Source organism: Rattus norvegicus, chromosome 3, assembly GCF_036323735.1.
Source record: "Rattus norvegicus strain BN/NHsdMcwi chromosome 3, GRCr8, whole genome shotgun sequence".
Lineage (NCBI taxonomy): Eukaryota > Metazoa > Chordata > Mammalia > Rodentia > Muridae > Rattus > Rattus norvegicus.
In genome coordinates, this window is record NC_086021.1 from 41,504,081 (window position 1) to 41,519,952 (window position 15,872).

Sequence of the window (15,872 nt, forward strand, 5' to 3'; positions counted from 1 at the left end):
CTACTGTGGACTTGGACTATAATCTGGGGCTATCTTCGGATCAGGCCCTAGAAGGAATAATGTACTTGGAGAAGTGGGAGGAAATTGGAGATTGGCTGGGATTCACCATGTTTTTGTTTGTGACTCAGCCGCAGGTACTGCCTCCTCCTAAGTGAGTTTATTGAACTGAAGCACAATGTCCAGAGAGCACAGAATGAGAACAGGGAGCTTCTATGGGATCAGATTGCACTGGAAGAGTCCAATAAGGAAACAACAAGGTTGTGTGGAAGCCAGTATGAAAATCTATGTAACAAGAGCATCAGGAAGGATGAATGAAGCATCAAGGGCATGTTGTCCTGATATCTAACCCTAAACCAAGTCAAACCAATTTAACCAATCTCCAACTTATCCAGACACTCTACTAGGTCTCATCCATTGTTCATTTCTTTGATCATTTACAAAACTTTGTGTGGTGTTAGCCTCATGCAAGAAACTGGAGGATTGACAACTAAATCCTCCTGCCCAACTAGACACTGCATTTCCTTAAGGGGGATCTGTTTATCGCACATCGCACACTTACATGCCATTATGCTAGAGGGATGCCATGTGGTAGCCTCCTTTGTAGTGCACAGAACTGATTAGAGCTCAGTGCAATTGCCAAAAGAATGGCTATCATTCTCAGTCTTGATGGGGCTTCTGTCCTTTCTCTCCTTTTCCCTGTACATTGCAAAATGGTCCTTCCGCCTGCCCAAATCATGGTTTATAGTGATAGAGCTTGAGAAGCAGTTTGTCAGTCCTGTTTTATGTCAATGCTCTAGAGTTCTTTCCTGTGGCTTATATCCTGGAGCTGACTGGATGAACAGGGATGTAAGAAAGGCTTCTCTCAGGGTGAGGGTTTGTGTGAGATATGTGAGGATTGGAGGGAAAAATTTCTCCAACTCTCTCAACCTAGTGTGCCGGAGAAGTGTTTTCCCTATACAGGTTAACTTTATAAGGGATGGATAGCATTGTCTAAGCTCTCACTTGGCACATTTCCTTTGTCTAATCTGTATTCAACAACTGTTGTTCCAGCATGATGGTCTCCTCATTCTTTTCTGCTTCGCCTTATGATTTCTGTTCTCTCTCTCTCTCTCTCTCTCTCTCTCTCTCTCTCTCTCTCTCTGTGTGTGTGTGTGTGTGGGGGGGGTGATTGTGTGTGTTTCTTTGGATGATTGGAATTATGTGTTGTTCACTGTTCGATTTTTAGCAGTTATTAAAAGCTGAGAAGATATGCAGGCCTGTGGGATCGCTTACCCTTCCCTCTTGGGCATTAGAAAATGACCTCAGATGAAAGATCCTACTGGATTTTCCTGCTGAATTGGGCTGTTGTGTATTGGGTAAGTGACATGGCAATTCCTCACCAGGTCTTTTCCACCCCTAGGTCTGAAACACTCCAGCAGAAGCTTGCACAGGGTCCAGGCCAGGACTACAGCTCTCAGAGACAGAAGTGTCCACCAGGAGCACTGAGTGTGCAAGATTGACAACACCTCCCACACCTCAGTCCTCATAACCATAACAATCTTGGGCTGCATTTGAAAGATCTTTAGATGACACCTGTTTAACCTTTTGAGAACTTGTCCATCAACAACCAACCACCCCGAATGAGGCATGTCTACATTCATCTTGAAGAGATTTTTTACCATCTTGCCTGCCGTTCTGCTATGTTTGCAAGGCCAGCAACAGGCTGGAGGTGTATGTTGCAAAATCTGTAGCAATTGAATGCTGACTAATTTACTTGCTGTATTTGGTTTTTAGTTTGAAGTTTGATTATTTTATGCATTTGGTTTTCTTCGTTTATGTTTGAAGTTTTGCTATTTATTAACTTTTGGTTTTTTTTAATTAGTATGCTGTAGGGCGCCCAACTGTGGTGAACTACGGTACTGCGCATGCTCGGGTTTTGTACCTGGTGCCAGTTGGCCAGACGTTAATATGCTAATGAGGGATTCATGCTCTGCCAATCCCTGAAGGACAATTAGCATAGCCTCAGCCTCCTGTGTATATAAGGTGAGCGCTTTTGCCGCTCGAGGCCCCCATATCAGCAATGAGCTGGTCCTGCAATAAAGGCTGTTGAGAAGAATCCGACCGTGTTGTGTCTTCCTTGCCAGCCAAGGTGGGCGCGACAACTGGTGGGCCGTACCAGGACCCGAGGACATCCTCATGGATTCAGAACTCTCCAAATCCAGGACGGCGACGTCGGAAAGTTCCCAGGTAAGTGACAATAAAGTTCCCAGGTAAGGGACAATAAAGTTCCCAGGTAAGGGACAATAAGGTTCCCGGTTTTGGGACGAGGGTTAAGTTCTCGGATTGAGACAATAAGGTTCCCGGTTTGGGACAAGGGTTAAGTTCTCGGATTGAGACAATAAAGTTCCCGGTTTTGGGACGAGTCGCAGCGGCCATATCCCTTACCTCTGTAGTACAGACTGCGGCAGCTGTAAGTAATATATCCACAGCTGCAAGTAATCTATCCGCAGGTGTTGCAGAAGCTTTAGATGTTCAGGGTAATATTAATAGTCAGTTGAAAACAGGAATTTTGCTTCTGTATCAAAAGGTCGATTTGCTCCAGGAACAAGCAGATATTATGATGGGTGTGACTCTGAGTTTTATGGTTATATTATTACTCTGGGAGAGAGTACAAGGTACAAGGTTTTCTGGTTTCAGACTAAGGAACACAGTATTTTGGGAGAAAGATTTTGTCTTTGTGTTTTTAAAAGGTGTGATTAGGCTCTGGAAACCTCACAGAGTCATACTGATCAGATTTGATAGAGGTAGACCGCCTGAAAAATTTATTCAGGAGAATCAAACAAAAAGATATCTCGATTCTAAACTTTTGTCTTGAGAATTGTACAGAGTGTGCCTACTTGGATTCCTGGTCTCAATGACTTTCAGCTGGGACCAGTCAGGACACATCAGCTACAGCATTCATTTCATTTTTCCTACCCCCTACCCCCAAGGACATCTCAATGCCCATATACAGATTGATGGAGTTAATGTAATTGGGTTGTGAGTGGAAATATTCAGGACTGTGTTTCACTTCCATACCATTTGTGAATGTCAGTCGTGCTGCTCACTTATGCCGTAATAGATCTCAGTATCTTACAGGAATTTGGTCTCAACACGTTGATGGACTAGTCCAGGAATTGAGACAATCCATCATCCATATCAACTCCACTCGAGTGGATGGTCACCGTGGAAGTGGTGGGTAAGGGGAAATCCTACCTCTCTGCTGACTCCTATTGGAATCTGGGTCCCTTCGGTGGGACACCATCTAGTTTTTCCCCTCTATGTCTATTGTCTGTCCTTGGTGCACCAAACTGTCCATGTCTGTCAGTTTATGTCTGTGGTTTTTGTTTCTCGTTGCTTAAATGTTTTATGTTTCATGTTCAAAAGAGAAAATGATAAAAACTTTATCTGCTGGTCGTTCACACCATGATTTGATTTTAACTCGTTTCAAAAAAGGAACAAATGAATAAAAAGCAGTTTCAATCGGCCCTTGGAGCCTTGCACCTGTAGTAGGAGCCTAGGTCAGCTGGAGAAGCTGCCCGGGGATGAGCGTCTGCATGAGCTGATTATTAGATTTAGCAGGTGACAAGGTGCTTCTCTTAAAATCACAGCTAGAAAAGTCATAATGGTGTTTGGTCTAAATATTGAAGATATGTGTAGCCACTTCAATTTTGTTTCTGATTGGTTTTAAATGTATAAATATTCTCTACATGCCTTGGTTATGGACTATTGGTTTTTAAGTTATTGGATATGGTTTAAAAAAATGTAACATTGGTAACAGAAAGTTGACATAAAACTGGTAAATTTGGATGGAGTCATTCTAGACAACATGTGGCATGAGCCAATCTAGGGAAACAGGTCTAAATTGGGATGATGAGGCTGATCTCGAGGAAGAGGCTGCTCAATGTGAGAGGGAGAGATATGATCCAGACTGGACACACGCTAGTGCCATGTGGCAATGAGGCAGACAATTAGGCAAGAAAGCGGTTATACCAACAGCACCTCCGTATAACCCTCAATATAAAAGCATGGTGAAGCCTACAAAAGCTACTTCCTTTTGCCCAGAGGTGTGGAAAGAGATGGGATTAAGTTTTCCAGTGTTTCTGGATGCTAACGGGCATCGATATCATGAACCCGTTGACTTTAAGACTATAAAGCAATTGGCAGAATCAGTCAGATGCTGCAGTTTTGATGGAAAGTTTGACAATCATTATCCTAAGGATCCTTTGCTACAATTTTTCATTGAACAGCCAGTGATTTTTCCTAAGGTCACTGCTTCAGAGCCTTTGTCTAGAGCTTTAAATATTTATACAGATGGCTCCAAAACAGGTGTAGGTGCCTATATGGTTGATTCTCAAGAACCAGTCTTAATACAGTCCAGGTACCCCCCAAATTACAGAATGTAAAATTGTATTGGAAGTTTTTAAAAAGATTTCATGATTCTTTTAATTTAATTTCTGACTCTGCTTATGTAGTTAATGCTGTGTGCTCACTTGAAATTGCAGGGCCAATTCGGTCGAGTAGTACTGTATGTCAGATTCTTTTAGAATTACAAAATTTGAATTGGGCCAGAAAAAATAAATTTTTCACACAACATATTCGAGCCCATACTAATTTGCCTGGTCCCATGACCAGTAATAACGCCCTGGTGGATGCTAGTACTCATAGAGAGTCTATTTTTCATGCAGCTTCGGTTGATCTCGCTAGAGAATTTCATCAAAAGTTTCATGTTCCTGCCTTTACTCTTCAACAAAAATTTAAAATCTCTAGAGCTGCAGCTCATGATGTGGTGTTACGTTGCCAGAATTGTGTTCAATTTCACCACCCTCCTCAGGTGGGAATTAACCCTCGTGGTCTGATTCCACTAAAAATTTGGTAGATGGATGTCACACACATATCTCAATTTGGAAATTTAAAATATGCTCAAGTTTCTGTTGATACCTGTTCCGGTATTATACATGCCACTCTGATGACTGGTGAAAAGGCTCATAATGCCATTAGTCATTGTTTAGAGGCGTGGACAGCCTGGGGAAAGCCTGATAGTCTCAAGACAGACAACGGGCCTGCCTACACAGCAAAGTCCTTTCAGGCATTTTGCCAGACAATGCAGGTCGAGCATACTACTGGATTACCATACAATCCCCAGGGTCAAGGTATTGTGGAAAGAGCACACCACACCTTAAAGGGACTGCTACAAAAACAAAAAGGGGGAATTGCCTATGGCAGAACACCAAGAGAACAGTTGTCATTAGCACTTTTTACTTTGAATTTCTTAATTTTGGCTCGCCATGCTGCTACTACACCTATGACTAATGCAGAAGTAAAGTGGAAGGATGTCTTAACTGATGAATGGCGTGGCCCGGATCCCATGATTTCAAGATCTAGGGGAGCTGTTTGTGTTTTTCCGCAGAATCAAGAAAATCCAATTTGGGTACCTGAGCACTTGACTCGAAAATTGCCCTCTGCTCTTCCTGAAGATGAGACTACGAACCCTACTATTACTACGGGGAATGGTAATACAGGTTGATTCGCTCACCCTGTGGGCTATTGCCAGATCCTGGCCAGTACCCATGCCAATTCATAGCAATTCTACTGTTTTGCCAACCTTTTACTCTACCTCCTGTTTGTGTGATGTTCCATGTATAGTGCCAAATGGAGAAATGCCCCAACGGTATGCCGCCACTAACTTTTCTCTGTCGCATACCTTATGTTTTACTGTTAAGAACTCTTCCCTGCCCTGCGTTTGGTTGCAGAGAACCACATTTCAATATTCAATATAATATAAGCTCTAATGTGAGCAATGTACCCATTTGGCATCTGGCTTTCTATTAGCTAATCAAAGGATAGATTTAGTTCAAGAACAAATTGAAGCACTGTATCATATGACGCAGCTGTCCTGCGTTTCCTCCCTTAGAGGTTTATGCTTTACTCTTTTGCAAGCTAACTTTTCTCAGCATTCTCCACAGAGCAAAGAAATTTCGAATTATCTGAAAGGGAACTGGTCCATGAAAGCAGAGCAACTATCAAGACAATTGCTGATGCAGATTGCTGTCCTTAACAGCACTAGGATGGACCCCATCACAGTTGAAGAGTTTACCTCATGGATCACCAACACCTTCTCCTTTTTTAAGGAGTAGGCTGTCATGTTTGCCTGGGGAGCTATTGTCCTCCTGGGATGCGGAGTAGGTCTCTGGCTTATTGGCCATTTAAAAAGAGAACATGCCACAAAGTGGTTGTTTACCAGGCTATGACCGCCATTAAAAAGGGTGCTTCTCCTAACATATGGCTGGCCTCTTTGAAAGATTAAGAGTTCGCCCTAGATCATTTTTGTCACTGTCATGTGGAGTCATTGTATCCAGAGACGGGCAACTTTCCTCGAGCTCTGACCAACCTAAGACATGGGGCCCAGTAGCAATAGGGTAACTCTATGACGGGTAAGGCCGAGTTTGGATGAGAACGACCTAAGACAGGAGCAATGACAAGATTGACATGACCCCCAAATCTAGACCAGTCATTTTATTAAACAAAAAAGGGGGAGATGTAGGGCGCCCTCCTGTGGTGAACAATGGTACTGCGCATGCAGGCTTTGCACCTGGCATCAGTTGGCTGGTAATATGCTAATGAGGGAGCAGTACCATGCTAATGAGGTGATTCATGCTCCGCCAATCCCTGAAGGGCAATTAGCATAGCCTCAGCCTGTTGTCTATATAAGGCAAGTGCTTTTGCTACTTGAGGTCCCCGTATCAGTAAAGAGGTGGTCCTGCAATAAAGGCTGTTAAGAAGAATTCGATGGTGTTGCGTCTTCCTTGCCGGACGAGGTAGGCGCAACAGATAAACAACACCGAGTTGCATACATAAGCATTCTAGGTATCCAACTGACATTAAAGTTACATTTAAGCTTTTGAGTTATGGGTAGTGGTTAAATTTTTCTTCAAACTTAACAGTAGAAATTAATAGCTAAATTTTGTTAGTGGTTACAAGCATTCTCAGATTAACAAATGGAGGGGCAAGGTTGACATCATGAGTTTTTTTTTTTTGTTGTGATATACTATCCAAAGGTAATGTTGGGGTTAGGAAAAGAAATACCAAAACTCTGACCACAGCAATGGTCACTATGATTCTCCAAGTCCTGGGGCATAGTGAACCCTCTAGAAGTAGGTAGAGCTCTTGGGTGTTCATCCCAACAAAGCTCACAGTTTTTATGGATTTCCTTTGTCTTCTTGACCCAGTTGAATCTACCTAGGAAGCCTTTCTCTTCAGGGACAGGGTGAGAATGAACTTGGGAGTGCAGACAGGTAGAGGACAGCTGATGCTACACGGCCAACTCTGCCTGATCCCCTTTCTAGTCCCTTGAGTGAGTATGGCTAATGGAGGATAATGTGGTAAGGTGTAGGATTCAATGTTTCATGAGTCCCAAGAGAATCCCCTTGGAATCACTTCTGCAGGCTTTAACCAGGGACTGGGCTTGCCTTCCACACACCCCTTCAGAAAGGAACCAGCAATCTAGCACCTAGATTGAAGAAACGGTTAAGACATCAGCCACAGATTCCTCCTTTCCTCCCTTCCTCCCTTCCTCCCTTCCACTCTCCTTCCCTCCACTACCATCTATCTCTTTGTATATAACTATGGCATTATTGAAAGTCACAGACTAATAAAGAAAAGGATGCAGCTAAAACATTTACTCAAATCTTAGAGAACATCATGGGTATTCTAACAGTTTATCTTATTCCTATTTGCTCAGAATTATCTCAGCCTTAAACTGGGAGTAACACATCCTAAGATCATACTCAGTCCTTGGCAAGATGGTTCATTGCCATATTTCCTTGTGAACTGGAATCTGTTGGTGGGTAGTAAGGGAATGAGTTCAGTGCTTCATACATACTAAGCACAACTTGAGCTAGGTTCTCAGCCCTCTTCGTTTTTTATTGTAATATGTGGTCTGAATAAGTTACCCAGGATAGCCTTGAGCTTACTCTATACCCCAAGCAGGCCCTGAATTTGTGATCCTCTTGCTCCACTCCCAAGTATCTGGGATTGCAAACCTGTACTACTAGACCTATTTAAATTGTCATGATGAGAACATATACATAATATCCCAAAGGCCTCAGGAAGTCAAGGTAAGGCCTTCTAATAGCCTGGTCCTTCCCAGCTCCCTTGTAAAGACTGACCTTGATTAGAGGAAAGTTTCTGAGGTATACAATGCTGTCCATCATCACTGAGGATGTGCATGGCTTCTTCCACATGGTTAGCATCAGTGAAGATCCAGATGCATAACTTTATAGATTCTAAAAGCCAACTAGAAGGAACAGGAAGCCTTGTCTATATATTGAACCTATTTTATGAATAAAGAAACAAATTATTGAGAAGAGAAAGTGACAGAAAGGCAGTAACAGAGCCCAACCTGGAGAATAAAGAAGAAATAGACATAGTCCCACACTAAAAAGAGACAATGCTCCCACCCTCCCTTATACAACTCATCCAAATCAGATGAATTATCTCCCTCTTAAATGTCTTTCAACATCATTCCAGAAGAGCGTGAGGACAGACACAGAGTTGGAATAGGAGTGACTGAGGGGGCTATTAGGGGTACTCATGGCACAAAGTGAGTTAGTTCCAGCAACGTGGGTGAGAACTGAAAAGAAGCAGGAGCTGCTGTTGGAAGTGGGAGCAAGTGTGTGTAAAGGCAGGGAAGTGAAATAAGCTTGGTGAGCCGATGATTACAAGTTCAGTTTAACTGTCGCCTTGTCAATGTAGTGAAGAAAAGCTTGATGGTTAAAGATCTGGGAAAGAGAAAGACAACCTGTGGCTTGCATATTAAATAAGGGTGTTCCATCATTATTCAACAGGCAGTAGGAAATCACTGAAAGGTTTTGTACTGAAAATGTTTCCCTCATGGTTGTTCTAACACCGTCATGAAGTCATCCCCAACCAAAATGCTGCATTAGGCATAATTCCATCAAATCACACACACACGCGCGTGCGCACACACACACTCAATATACAACAAATCCATTGCTGGAAATATTCACACCCAAAAAACACTCTTCTGTATTTCTATCATACACATTAGCAAGTGTATGCACATAGATGCATACATACAAACACATAGGAAGAGCCATTTGTTTCCACAGCTGCCTGAAGCACCATCTCTACACATGCACTCCTATAACACTTGAAGAAGCACCTGGCCCTGCTACAGTTGGCAGGAGGATTGGTCCTGAAAGCTGCCTGTAAAACTCCTGCACTCTCTGGTCACTTGACTTGTATTCCACAGGTCAGCCTGACTCTTTCTTTCTTTCTTTCTTTCTTTATTTATTTATTTATTTATTTATTTATTTGTTGTTGTTACTATTATTTTGCTTTTATAAGACTAGAACTAAGAAGCAGCACCATCACCATACACAGTGTTCCTGAAAACATTCTGAGTTGGGGGCAGCACCAATCACCCTGACCCTCATCAAATTGGCCTCATAAGAGGAAGAGTAACTAGTCTCTAGTGTTCCTGCTCCAGGAATACAGGCCTGAGGAATGTGGATGTTGCCTTCAAATGGAGACTAAGGTGCTCCCAAGGACTTGAGCCCAAAGCGTGGTCAGTCACTCTCTCTGTAGGTCCTCCCTGGACAAGCTCTGACTCCTGCTACCACTCAATCCTGTGATGTGAGGGAGGCACACGGTACCCTTGGGGGACAAAAAATAAGTTTCATTTTGTGGAACTCTGTCTTCCTGGGGATGGTTGCATGCAGATACTATGCATGAGCACCTGCATGAGTTTGAAGGTATTTATGAAGCTGTGATTTTTTTTCCATCATGGCAGCTACACAGTAGTGTCATTAGGGACAAAATGACACTTAGGCAGTTAGATGAAAACATGCCCTTCTATGGTGACACATCTCTGATCTACTGAGGGCCTGTGCAAATGCAGTATATGTAAGAAGAGGAAAGGCCGTGGGAGCTGGGAGCTGTGCAAGAGGGAGTGATTGTGTGATCAAAGAAAGCACAAACAGACCCACATTAGAGGGCTTGCAAAGAACAGGCAGCCAATAAAATATGAATGTGCAGCATGGGCCACAGTAGCTGTGCATAATTCTATGTGCCACTGTGAACAGAAATGTGTGAGTGGTTGCCACTATCTAAAATTTTAATTCTAAATGCTAGCACTTGATTATACGTGGCCAACATGTGCACAATTATATGGGATCTTGGCTCTTGCATCGATGCTCATCTGCTAATGTGGATGTAAGTGCACACTCTGGGTCCATAGTTCAAGCCTGTGTATTTGTAGAAACCAAACAGAATCTACACACACCTGCATGCCCGCACCCTCATGTGCACATGTGGACTTGCAATCACATAGAATGTTTCTGCACACAGCTTCACAGATCTGAATGTCGACAAGGGCCATCTTGAACTTCAGCAAGACTCTGAAGCTATTTCACAGGCGAACCTTCATCTTACACAGCACTTTTCCTCTCTTCCCTTCTTAGAAGGTAGGGCATGGGTGGGCATTCAAGGAAAGTTCTAGAGAGATTCTTACTAACCAATGGAAGAAGAGGAGGGAAACAGTCAGTAAAATCGTGTGCTGACTTGACACAAGCTACAGTCATGCAGGAAGAGGGAGCATCAGTTGAGAAAACGCCTCCATTACATTAGCCTGTGGGACATTTTCTTGATTAATAATTGATGTGGGAGGACCCAGCCTACTGTGGAAGGTGCCAACCCCCGGGTAAACCTGGGTGGCAGAAGAAAACATGGCAGAGAAACCCTGTAGAGCAGGCAGCTTCCTCCACAGCCTCTGCTTCAGTTCCTGTCTGCTGGATCCTGCCTTGAGTTCCTGTCCTGACCTCCCTTCATGGCGGACTGACATAAACTCCTCCCTCCCCAAACTGCTTTTGGTCATGGTGTTTATCTCAGCAATAAAAACTTAACTAGGTTAGGTAGGGAGGCTCTTCACTGGGTTTTCTTTTACTCCCCCCCCCCTTTAGAGAATAACAAGGAAAAGCTAGAAGTCATTAACTCCTTTGCAAAATGTCCTCAGCTTCACCTTCCACACCCTATGACTTAGCTCCTCTCCTTTAAGGTCTCTTGTCACAGAACTGCCCTGAACTTCTAGAATGAGATTTAGACATGGAGAAGAAGAACCTCTGAAACAAGTTGCCTTTTCCCTTCTAATGAAATCTGTGGGGCCAGTGGTATAACTTGGTGGGAGATCATCTGCCTGGCAGGCAGAGAACCCTGAGTTTAATCTCCAGCATCGCCACAGGAAAACTATGAGTTAAGCCTTTCAGTTTGTTTTTAAGTTAGTGTACAAAGCATCGGGCTTTGTAATGGTGTTTTCCTGCACATATGTCTTGGTTCCTCCATTTAACTCTTGACTTTACTTTTTACTAGTCCATCAACCTCGGGACAACTGCTTAACAAAGACAGTTGGAACAATATCACTCAGAAATTGTTGTGAGAATTATTTACTATAATCCATATAAAGTTCTCACACGATGACCAGACAGAGTCTCAGTACATTTGTGCACACTCACCAATGCAGGCTAATGAGTCATGGGACTGGATTTCACCTAAATATCGTGCAGCTCTTGTGTAGGGAGCTGCATGTCTGATGTCAGACATCACTGCTGATGGGACATCATTCCCTCCTCCTTTTGGGCCTGTTTCTCCTCCTCACCCTTCACTCACCAGAATTTAACATGTATACAGATAAGTGTGTGCATGTTGTATTCATCAAATAACATTTTATTTTCACTCACCATCTAAAGTGTGCGAGGTCAGTGTTTTCTTGCTCTTGTCTCTAGGATCAAATTCTCTGGTGCTATTCTCACATTAGTCAAGCCTCCGAGAGTCCAGTCTGCTGTGCTGGTTATCAGGCAGCAGCTGAACCACTTACCCCCCCTCCTCTACTGCCACCATGTGGCTATGGTTAGTTATAACCAGCACTTCCATGTGACTTGGCAAGATTTGGATTTTTCTTTTCTTTAAAATTTTTATGAGTGTATGCAATGTATCTTTAACATATCCGCCCCCAAACACCTCCTCCAACTCCTTCCAGGACTCTTTTGACCTTCATGTCTTCCTTTTATATAGTTTTCTTTTTTAAAGAAATTTACACATCTGCACTGCGTATATAATACTTTTATCTTTCTACACGTCTAACTCCTGTTATGGTAGTCGTCATCATCATCACCGTCGTTGTCCCCACCCCCACTCCAAAGTTCATGACTTCTTCTTTAGTTGTTATTATTGCACACTGACATATATGTGTATGTATGTACACGTGCATATACAACATCTGAGTTCATTTAGCGTTTCTTGAACATACATATGTCAAGGTCTGACCACTTAAGGTTGAATAACCTAGGCAGGATCTTATCCTTGGAGAAAACTGATTCTCTGTCTCTCCACAGCCATTGACCAGCTGTTAGCTCTTCATCCAGGAGACCTTGTGGAATTTCCCCCATCCATGTTGGTATGTCAACTGATGTTGACATTGTACAGCTCTTGGTCACAATATTGTTGAGATTGATTTCACAGGTACTGTTTCCCTGTCATGTCTAGAGGACACTAACTAGCATAGGTGTCCTGATTCCTACCACTTCTGCAATTTTCCCTGGCCCTTAAATGTAGGGTGTTGCAGATATGTTATATATGCTGGGACTGGGCACTCAATGGTAATATTTTCTCTGCATTTCGATCAATTGTGAATCTCTGTAATAGTCTCTATCTGCTGAAAAAAGAAGCTTCTTTGATGAAGGGCAAGAGCTATATTTATCTGTGGTTATAAGGAAAATTACTTAGAATACCATTAGTTTAGAAAAAGGGCCATAGCACTTTCTCCTCTAGGGTCTATGACCTCTCTAGCCATGGGTAGCTGTCTAGGTTTATAGTGAATTCCATCTCAATGAGCTGGCCTTAAGTCTACCTAAGTTGGTTAGCCCTGAGATAAAAATGCCACCACTGAACTATTAGAGGTGACTGGTTGGTCATTGTGGTTTTGTAGGTTTTACATAAAGGTAAAACTATGAATTATTTCTCCCTCTTGTCAGCTTCCAATACAATGAAGGAGGAGGCTTCAAGATCAGTTCAATTTCTCAAACTCCTGTATCTAAAGTGTGAGTTGTCTTCAGCAATAGGACCTAACCTTCTAGTTCTGGAAGGCAGTCAAAGGGCAATGATAATTATTTTAGGCGTCTCCTGTGAATGCCCCCCAAGTCAGGGAGAGATTTCCCATGCCTGGCATTGGGATTTTTGTTAAATAATTCATGTCTCTTCAGGTTAGTGCCATCACCCTGTGATGTGTAACTCCTTGTGTGTGCATGGGTATGTGTGTGTGTACCTATGAAGGTCAGATGACAAGTTTCAGGAGTTGATTCTCTACTTCTATGATGTGGGTTCCAGGGACGAAATTCAGGTTCTCAGGCCTGAGTTAAGTGTTAAATGCCCTTCTGAGCCAGAAAGCTGTTGTTTGTTTGTTTGTTTGTTTTTAGGACAGTCCCATTCTATAGCCTATGCTGTCTTTGAACTCATGGCAATGTTCATACCTTAGCTGTCAAGTGCTGGGACTACAAGAACAAGGCATCACACTTGGCATTGTTTTTTATTTACTTGGTAATTGCCATTCTGATTAGGGTAAGATGAAATCTCAGTGTGGTTTTGATTTGTATTTTCCTGGTGGCTAGGGGTACAGAACACTGAAACTAGATTTCTACTTCTCACCCTGCTCAAATATCTATCCAAACAGATCCAAGACTCTAATGTCGAACCTGAAACTTTGAGACTATTAAAGTAATAAGCACTTCAAGACATGGATATAAGCAGTCTTTCTCAATAGGAAAATAGTATCAATGTCAGATTACCTGAATGTAGTTTGTGAGTGGTACATAAAAATAAAAGTAAAGACCAGGATGTTGGAGATGACAAGAACACGGGACAGTCACTAAGGAAAGTTGGAGTTTATTAGGGCTCACCATTCCAGAAGGGTAGGATTCCATCATGGTAGCGAAGCAGGACCGCAGGAACAGGAAGTTAGGTGCTTACATCTTTAACCATGAGCACAAAGCAGAAAAGGAAAGAAAAAAGTAGGATGAGACCTTAAGATCTCAAATCCAGCCAGCATGGTGGTGCACATCTTTCATCCCAGTGCTGGGGAGGCAGAGACAGGTGGATCTCTGAGTTTGAAGCCAGCCTGGGCTACAGAGTGAATTCCAGGACAGCCAGGGCTCCACAGAGAAACTCCAAAAATCTCCAAGGCCACCCCCAAGGGACACACTTCCTCCAGCAAAGCCAAATCTCCTAGTCTTCCCAAACAGCTCCAACAACTGGGGACCAAGTAGTCAAAAACTTTGAGGATTATTTCTCATTCAAAACACTGCAGACCTCATGGGGCTGTACCACATGCTGCTACTCAGCACGCGACAGAAAGAGTCCAGTAGAGGGGAAGACATGTTGTCTATCTATTGGTGCGTCCATCAGGCTCCAATAGTTAGTCCCAAATTCAGGATCACATAGGTGCCCCCAATTAAGATCTATGGGACACTAAACAAAACCAAAATTAGTTAACAGGGGAAATGATTGATGAAGGTGGGCCCAGCCACAGTGGGTGGTGCCACCCTTAGGCAGGTGGTCCTGAGTTGCACAAGAAAGCAGGCTGGGCAAGTCATGGAGAGAAAGCCAGTAAGCAGGGTTCCTACTTCAGCTCCTCTCCAGGTCCCTGCCTTGAGTTCCTGCCCTGACTTCCCTTAGTGATGGATTATAAAGTGAAAGCTGAAATGAACCCTTTTTCCCCCAAGTTGCTTTTAGTTGTGTTTACTATAGCAATAGAAAGCAACCTATAATGCTATTAATGCTGTCTTCTAAGAGGCTATGTCATGTCTATCATATCACCTTCAAATATTGGTGTTTGTACCCATAACTCCATGCTGCTGTCAGCCTTAACCAGGTAAGCTCCTTTTTTTTTGCAGCGGGCACCCATTTCTGCAGAGATTCACAGCTAGTCAAAGGGCTGAGGAAAAGGACTGACTGTTCTTTGGTCAGCCTGATAGGGCATCTACACTTCCTCCAAAGCTCAGGGAACAGACTAGATGGGGAGTCAGAAAGAATGAGTTAAATGAAGGAGAAAGGGTGTGGAACACTGTCTTCCTGGACTCTTCCTGTTGCATGCAGATTAGCAGCATGAGTGGGAGGGTAGGGAATAAGAGAAGATAATGGGAGAATATGGTCAAAATGTTGTTTATATATTTTTTATATATGATAGAATAATTATGTCATGGATGGAAGAGGGGCTCATGAGGCTTCACCCCTTCCTAAGGAGCTATTGGCAGTTAATGGTTGCTGAGGAAAGGGGAGACATTTCCTTTAGTAGTGTAGCCGTAAGTTGCCCAGATCCAGTCAATATAATCCCTTACTCATGTCCACTGAGTTTAGTTACAGTCCACTCATTTCTGTCAGGCAGACAGTTTCCAGTTCTAGTCTACTATAGGTGGCCTAAGAGGACAGGGACAGAATCTCTTACAACTGACCTGTGGTCACATGACTGCTGCTTCATTCTGGTGTCTGGATCATCCAAACTCAAAAAGACCTCAAAGTGAAATAAGAACTATTTGGGAGAAGGAAGATCAGCAGGAGTGGAAGTCAAGAGAGCAGTATGGTAAATATAATCAAAATATATTATATCTGTGTATGAAATTATCAAAATTATTTTGTGAAGAAAAAAAATTTTAAGTGTTTCTGCCAATTTTTTCAGTGACTCTTCTAGACATCTATACTATGAATGATGCAAAACACAGTGCAAATCACAAAGATGTTAAACGCTTTAGCAAAATGCTGGGAATTTAAACATCTGATATACAGGC

At 42.8% G+C, this 15,872-nt stretch overlaps 1 long non-coding RNA gene across 4 annotated transcripts; it reads left to right on the plus strand.

Annotated features, from left to right (window-relative positions):
- Positions 1-1,861: 1,861 nt before the first annotated feature.
- Positions 1,862-6,803, plus strand: LOC120101901 (uncharacterized). 4 transcript variants are annotated; one of them, XR_010064772.1, is made up of 3 exons: positions 1,862-2,022; positions 2,124-5,531; positions 5,985-6,803. It is a non-coding gene; the product is annotated as an uncharacterized LOC120101901 (long non-coding RNA). The 4 variants fall into 4 exon arrangements; XR_010064773.1 differs by having other exon boundaries at positions 2,124-3,217; positions 5,429-6,803; XR_005502927.2 differs by having other exon boundaries at positions 2,124-2,226; positions 5,429-6,803.
- Positions 6,804-15,872: the final 9,069 nt, after the last annotated feature.